Here is an 8,559-nt window from a genome sequence, read left to right as displayed (position 1 = left end):
TCTCTCCCTAAGCCAACTCTGCAGGTAAACTCACTCTCTTCCCCACTACGGGGAACAAGACTCCCAGATGTGTAAATCTCCATGGCAACATTTAACCTGACTCCTGGGGATAAGCCTGGCCTTGGCATCCTGAGATTCAGAAAGCCTTCTTGGACCTAAAGGGGGAAGATAAATGAAACAAAGTTGACTTTCAGTGGCTGGGAGATTTCAATAGAGTCTATAGGTCATTCTGGAGGTTATTCTGATGCATTATATAGATTTCCCTTTGTAGTTTTTAGTGTACTGGAATAGCTAAGAGGAAATACCTGAAACTGTTGAACTGCAATCCAGTAGTCTTGATTCTTGAAGATGATTGTATAACTATATAGCTCTTAAGATGTGACTGTGCAACTGCAAAAATCTTGTGACTGACACTCCCTTTATCCAGTGTATGGATAGATGAGTAAGAAAACAAAGACAAAAACAAATAAAAACAGGGGGCTTAAGGGGTATTGGGTGTTTGGGATTTTCTTTTTTTATTTCTGTTTTGATTCTTACTTTTATTTTTTGTAGTAATGAAAATGTTCAAAAATTGATTGTGGTGATTGATAAATGCTTAACTACATGATGATACTGTGAACAGTTGATTATACACTTTGGATGATTCTCTGGTATATAAATATATCTCAATAAAATTGCATTAAAGTAAAACTTAACCTCAACTACTTCGTGTCTTCTCTTCTGTTACAAGTAAGGCATCCCTGATCTTCTTAAAGATGAATACCTCCACCTATGTACTGAATCCTACACTCATTTACTCTTTGAGGAGTACTACTTCATCATTTTCACTTTCTTTATTATATCGTTTCGTCTGATGCAAACATTCTTTAGTCTCACATTCTTCTGTCAGCTATACATCTCACTAGATGTCTACATTTCTCATCTACCATTTTCTCTTCATCCTATTCAATATAGCTTCTTTCCACACCACACCACCAAAATTGCTGTTGCCAAGGTCATCAATAACCTTCATTTTGTTAAATCCTTTGAATACTTCTCTAATTCAATCTCTCAGCAACTTCCATATACTCTACCCATTATATTCCTTAAATCACTCTTCTCTTGGTTTCCATGACACCATACTCTCCTTAATTTTCCCCAAATCAAAAGCTCCTTCTTTTAACAGTCCCCTTTGCTGACTTCCCTACCCACCTCTATATTAGTGCATAGTGAGTGAATCAGAGTTTAGCCCTAGAGCACTCATCTTTCTAAACTCACTTCTTAAATTATCTCATCTATTATCATAGTTTGAAATGTATCTGTATGTTGATGACTCCCAAATTTATATTTTAACATGAATGTTCTCTCAGTTCAAAGTATTTCTTTGATATCTGCACACAGCTAACATTATAACCAAAGGTATGTCTAGTTCTTCCATCACTAATCATTCTTTCCCGTTTTCCCCATTTCTCTAACTTTAAACTAATTGCTCAAGCCTAAATCTATGTTTGAGCACTCCTTCTCTCCTACATTAGAACATAAGCAATTCTCCTTGATTTTATCACCAAAATATCTGTTATTGTCCAATTCTGTCCGTCTTCACTGTCACCACTCTAGTCTGAGACATTATTTCTTGACCTAAATTAGGTTTGAGAACAACTGAAACATTGGAAGAAGTCATCACAGATTCTGAATTGCAGGTGAGTAACAAAACTTCACAGAATCATGAAGAGATCAAAGACTGCTGTAGTGAACTAAGCCCCTGAATACTTAAGAAATACCAAGCATGTATTTTCCTCCAGCAGAACAAACCTGCATGCAAAAAGAAAAGTGTTAGTTTTGGAAATCAAGTTCAACAGGGCAGAAACATTGGAGTCAAGGGAAATGGAAGGTTCAGATATTATGGAGTGGGGGAAGAACCCAGAGGAAAGCATACACCAGAAATTATTAAGAGCAAAATAAATTTCTAAAGGTAAGGCCTGTAGAATGCAAGGAAATACAAAGCTAAAGATAGAAAACCTTCCTGAACCAGGCCTAGCTCTGAGATTCAAAAAAATAAAACCTATATTTTTCACAATAACAATATAAGAGGGAGCCCTCAAGCCTGACTCCAGGAAAGCTACCACAGCGTATACCACCCTAAACAGGAACATTCCCTTAATAGCCCAGGTTAACTCATCCCATTTAAATATGAAGAAATAAGGAATACGATTTAACCCCCATATAATGGTATTAAAAGAAAAAAAAAAAAATGAAAGTGGACTGACAAACATTCTGAAAGACAATGCAAAAACACCAGAAAATTCAGGCACAAAACAGAAGGAAACTCTAAGCTGATGTTTCAAAATGAGCTAAAAGAAATACTTAAATCTTTGAAAACAGCATAAATCAGTAAAAGAACACAAAAATAGGCAACAAAAGGATATCAAATAAAAATTGACAGAATTAAGGAAATAGTTATGAAAAGAAAAAAATTAATAAGCAGAGATTAAATTGGAAGAAATACAAGAGGGAAGAAAAGATAGTAAGGCAAATAAAGCATATAAACAGTAGAAATGAAGATAAACAGAAACTTTTAAATGATACAATAGGTTTGATAGTAATAGATAAAAGATAGCCAACAGAGATACAATTAAATTTGTTGTAATGGATTCTGTGGTGTACTGCTCAGAACTGTACCACCCAACCCCACCCTAACCCACCACACCTATTCAGGAAGAAGACACTCATTTCCCCAACTGCTGGGAGTATTGCTTGCTAATGGCTCACAGCTGAGTCTATACCAAGGCATTGACCTTGGCTGACAGGAACTGCTTCTTTTAAGGTTATGCCTCTTCTGAGGGAAGCCCACATCCATGACAGGATGATGTAGGGGTACAAAGGCCAGGCCTCCAGTTTCAATTTTGGACCTCTCTGAAAGGCCATCCTAGTTTCAGTGCTCCCCATGGGATTGGCTGAGGCCTTTGATGTGACTGCATTGCAGTTCAATTTCTTTCCCTGCTTACTTCTTCATGATTGTTGTTTCTTTCAGCATGCCCTATAAATTACCTGCGCACAGATCGCCATCTCATAGTCATTTTCCCCCACAACCTTATCAAGAGAGGTGGTACCAGGAGTGTTTCTAGGAAGTGGACCCTCAAAACAGGATTTTGGAACAGGTAATGAGGATACTGTCACTGATAGATAGATAGAACACTGATAATAGGTAGTCCATGGAATGCTATAACAGTGAAATTGCTAAAACTTTCACCAGTGATACTAGTGGAAAGGAATATACATGCATGTATAATATCTCAAGCAGTTGAGAGGATTTGGGAAAGTACCAATTATATAGAATCTGCCTAATCTTGCTGAGTGCCACTGATGCATTGGAGAAAGAAAAAAAATTCTGAGAGAATTAATCACTAATTAATCACCAATTCAATTTAAGGCAAAAAATGAATGTCAGAAGGCACCCTTTGTAACATACAAAGGGACTTTCATCTCCTGCAGCCAGTGGACAGAAAAAGCAAGGATCTGGCCTAGAATTTAATTATAAAGTTAGTAGAGCTCTAGAGAACATTGATTTCTAAAGTCCATCTAGTTGGCTATAACAAGAGTGGGACCCTAAGACTTGGGATGTGTTGGGTCAACATATTCAAAACTCTTGAAATCCCACCTTCCCCTGTACCCTCTGTAATTGCAAGGTGATCCACTTCTAGGATTGCCAGATAAAACACAGAATACACAGTTAAATTTGAATTTCAGATAAACAACTAATTGTAGTTTAGGTATATACGAATAGGGACATACTTATACTAAAAAATAAAATCATTATTTATCTCAAGTCTAAAATTTAATTGGATGGACATAGTTGTACTTATGTTTTTGGCTAAATCTGGCAACACTACCCACTTCTGCCTATTAATGATTAGCATCCCCCAATCCTTTCTTGAAAACTATATTTAGTCTCCTTGCAAGACAACACACACTCTCCCCTAGGATCTATCCCCATCATTGCTGCCTGCCACCAAACCAATGACTATAGTCAAGTCACCTTAACCCGACTTGAGAAATGCTAGTCTGATAAGGGAAGAAAGGGACTATAAGCAGTCTAGGGGAAGAAATGAACTAGGAGGTTTAGTGAGTTTGGGCTCAAAGGTCAGACCACTTGTGGTCATACTATAAAAGGACTAGGGGTTTCCAAAAGGGGGCCCATTGTGTAGGGGATTGGGATGGAGAATAAGGATTGACTTCTCATAGACATGGGACAAGGGGAAAGAAAGGGAACCACCCACCCAAGGTGTATAAGAGAGAATATGCAGGTTCCACAGCCATTTCTGGCCCCAGACTGGAGGCAAAGCCACTTCGGCAGAGATCCCGAGTGCTGGAAGCCTCTGGGATGGTGTGGGACCAGCAAACCAAGATGCAGTATGAGTGGAAACCTGATGAGCAAGGGCTTCAGCAAATCCTGCAGCTTCTGAAGGAGTCCCAGCCCCCAGACACCACCGTCCAGAGAACCATGCAACAAAAACTGGAACAACTCAACCAATATCCAGATTTTAACAACTACCTGATTTTTGTTCTTACAAAATTAAAATCTGAAGATGAACCCACAAGATCATTGAGTTCTCTCATCTTGAAGAATAATGTGAAAGCACATTTTCAAAATTTTCCAAATAGTGTAACAGACTTTATTAAAAATGAATGTTTGATTAATATTGGTGGCTTCTTGCCTCTCATTAGAGCCACCGTTTGTATTTTGATTACAACCATAGCCTCCAAAGGAGAACTGCAGAACTGACCTGACCTTTTACCAAAACTTTTTAGCCTTTTGGATTCTGAAGATTATGACACTTGTGAGGGAGAATTTGGTGCCCCTCAGAAGATACGTGAAGATTCTGCTGAGATTTTAGATAGTGATGCTTTAAATCATCCTCTCAACATCATGATTCCCAAGTTTTTACAGTTCTTCAAGCACAGTAATCCAAAAATAAGGTCTCATGCTCTTACATATGTCAATCAGTTTATCATCAGTAGGACTCAAGCTCTGATGTTACACATTGATTCACTTATCGAGAATCTCTTTGCATTGGCTGGTGATGAAGAACCAGAGGTATGGGAAAATGTGTATCGAGCTCTTGTGTTGTTGCTTGAAGTTAGAATGGATCGCCTGCTTTCTCACATGCATAATATGGTTGAGTACATGCTGCAGGGGACCCAAGATCAAGATGAAAGTGTGGCTTTAGAAGCTTGTGAATTTTGGCTCACTTTGGCTGAGCAGGCAATATGCAAAGATGTACTCATAAGGCATCTTCCAAAGTTTATTCCTGTGTTAGTGAATGGCATGAAGTATTCAGATATAGATATTATCCTACTTAAAGGTGATGTTGAAGAAGATGAAACAATTCCTGATAGTTAGCAGGATATAAGGCCACATTTTCCTTGATCAAGGACAGTAGCGTAGCAGCATGATGAAGATGGAATTGAAGAGGCAGATGATGATGATGATGATGAAATTGATGATGATACAATTTCTGACTGGAATCTAAGAAAATGTTCTGCTGCCCTAGATGTTCTCGCAAATGTGTATCATGATGAGCTTTTGCCACATATTTTACCCCTTTTGAAAGAGCTACTTTTTCATCATGAATGGGTGATTAAAGAATCAGGCATCTTGGTTTTAGAAGCAGTTGCTGAAGGTTGCATGCAAGGCATGATTCCATACTTGCATGAGCTCATTCCTCACCTCATTCAGTGCCTCTCTGATAAAAAGGCTCTTGTGCATTCTATAACGTGCTGGACTCTTAGCCTCTATGCACACTGGGTAGTCAGCCAGCCACCAGACACATACCTGAAGCCATTAATGACAGAATTGCTAAAGTGTATCCTGGATAACAAGAGAGTACAAGAAGCTGCCTGCAGTGCCTTTGCTACCCTAGAAGAGGAGGCTTGTACAGAACTTGTTCCTTACCTTGCTTATACACTTGATACCCTGTTCCTCACAATTAGTAAATATCAGCATAAGAACCTGCACATTCTTTGTGATGCCATAGGAACATTAGCAGATTCAGTAGGATTCAGTAGGACATCATTTAAACAAACCAGAATATATTCAGATGCTAATGCCTCCACTGATCCAGAAGTGGAACATGTTAAAGGACAAAGATAAAGATCTCTTCCCTTTACTTGAGTGCCTATCTTCAGTTGCCACAGCCCTGCAGTCTGGCTTTCTCCCTTATTGTGAACCTGTATATCAGCATTGTGTAAATCTAGTACAGAAGACTCTTGCACAAGCCATGCTGAATAATGCTCAACCAGTATGAGGCTCCAGATAAAGATTTTGTGATAGTGGCTCTTGATTTACTCAGTGGCCTGGCTGAAGGACTTGGAGGTGACATTGAACAGCTAGTAGCACGAAGTAAACATTCTAACACTAATGTACCAATGCATGCAGGATAAAATGCCAGAAATTCGACAGAGTTCCTTTGCCCTGTTAGGTGACCTGATGAAAGCTTGCTTTCAGCATGTTAAGCCTTGTATAGCTGATTTCATGCCAATATTGGGAACCAACCTAAATCCAGTGTTCATTTCAGTTTGTAACAGTGCCACATGGGCAATTGGAGAAATTTCCATTCAAATGGGCATAGAGATGCAGCCTTATATTCCTATGGTGTTGCACCAGCTTGTAGAAATCATTAACAGACCCAACACATCAAAGACGTTGTTAGAGAATACAGCAATAACAATTGGTCGTCCTGGTTACGTTTGTCCTCAAGAGGTGGCCCCCATGCTACAGAAGTTTGTAAGACCCTGGTGCACCTCTCTGAGAAACATAAGGGACAATGAGGAAAAGGATTCTGCATTCCGTGGGATTTGTACCACAATTCAGTGTGAATCCCAGTGGAGTAATCCAAGATTTTATATTTTTTTGTGATGCTGTTGCATCATGGATTAACCCAAAAGATGATCTCAGAGACATGTTCTGTAAGATCCTTCATGGACTTAAAAATCAAGTTGGGGATGAAAATTGGAGGCATTTCTCTGATCAGTTTCCTCTTCCCTTAAAAGAGTGTCTTGCAGCTTTTTATGGTGTTTAAACTCATGCACTTAGGCTGCAGTCCCATAGTTAGGGGTCCTTCAGTCTTGGAGACTATGAAGGAGCTTCTGCACCCAGGGAAAATGTTACCCCTTACAGGGGGAAGGGTAAACCAGTAGGAAATACAGTACAATCCCAACCCTACTGTGAGGGGCGGGAGGGAGGTGTTGCTGTCACTGTATTAAGTTGATGTTGGAAAACGTTTTAACATCTGGAGTCTTTGTGGGTGGAAATCTGTCTCCGATTACACCTCTGCACTGGATGTGAAGAAGCAAAAAAAGTCTATTCAGTCTACTCACAAAACAGCACATTCTGAAATATTATGGGGAATTGTACCAAAACAAGAACCATATAAATGATGCATAGGGGTAAGAAAGAGGAAAAAATTCTATAGTGCACAATAAAGAAAACCTAAGAATGGGGTTACAAACAGTAAAGAAGCTTTTTTTTTATTTAAAAATTTTTATATAGGTTTTCCCACATGATGGGGCCTTGTTTTGCATGCTGATGAAGAATTACATAAATGAAGCTACTGTAGTTAAAACCAACTTGCCTACCCATAGTAGAAGTAGGTTCTTGGAAGTTACAATTTAAGGTACCCCAAAAGAAGTTGGAAATAAAATGAAACAAATTTAAACAAAGAACCACCCTGTGAAATGCCAAATTAGTCACTCCTTTTACCTTTGTGGGATGGGCAGGGAGGGAACAATAAATGGGTTCGGGCATATCAAACTAAAGTTTGACACCTTAATTTTGCATTAGAACATTAATGTAGTGGGCATAATTTGATGGCTGTATTTCATTAAATTTAGTTTCTATGCCAAAATATTATTTTTAATGTGCAGTTTAAGTTTCAGGCATGCATTCTGGCTCATAGTGATTGAAAGTAATTTAAATTAGTGGGAGAGTAGCATGCTTGCATCACATAGACTGAGACTGGTATTCATTTACCTATGTTGCACCAGTTTGTGTTGCAGTTTACCAATTCAATATAGCCTTGCATTTAAAATTCCTTTTTAAGATTTGTGGATATCATTTTTAAGAATATAGATATAAATTATTGTAATTTACAGCTAAGCCTTGAAATATCTTTTTAGGATCTGTTAGGAATAAGATTGATATTGTATTTTGTGTAACCTGCACCATGTGGAAAGCTGATATACCCGTGCAAAATCTTTGCCTCTGTGCTGTCAGTGTGATGTGCTTTCTGCATGGTTATATACTAGTGATTTTATCAAAACTTCTAAAACTTAAATTACATGGTAAAAGATCTGTAAAAGGCTGCATAAATGTTAGTCAGCACATAAAGACAATTGTAGAAGTTGAAGACATGACTGCTATATTTTGATGTTTATTCCCACTCAACATATTGCCTTCTAAGCTTTCTTTTTTTTTGTTCAAAGCATGATCTTAAAGATATATTTAAGTTAATGGATGTAATGCAGGGTTCCTACACTGTATTGGCACATGTTGGTGGCCATCTGTGTCCTAGATATATGCAC

At 38.3% G+C, this 8,559-nt stretch overlaps 1 pseudogene; it reads left to right on the top strand.

The window, feature by feature from the left end:
• The first annotated feature begins 4,360 nt into the window (after positions 1-4,360).
• Positions 4,361-7,058, top strand: LOC119523255 (annotated as a pseudogene).
• Positions 7,059-8,559: the final 1,501 nt, after the last annotated feature.

The sequence above is a fragment of the Choloepus didactylus genome, chromosome X (assembly GCF_015220235.1).
Source record: "Choloepus didactylus isolate mChoDid1 chromosome X, mChoDid1.pri, whole genome shotgun sequence".
NCBI lineage: Eukaryota > Metazoa > Chordata > Mammalia > Pilosa > Megalonychidae > Choloepus > Choloepus didactylus.
Note: the sequence above shows the minus strand (reverse complement) of the source record. Positions and strands in the feature narration are given on the sequence as shown.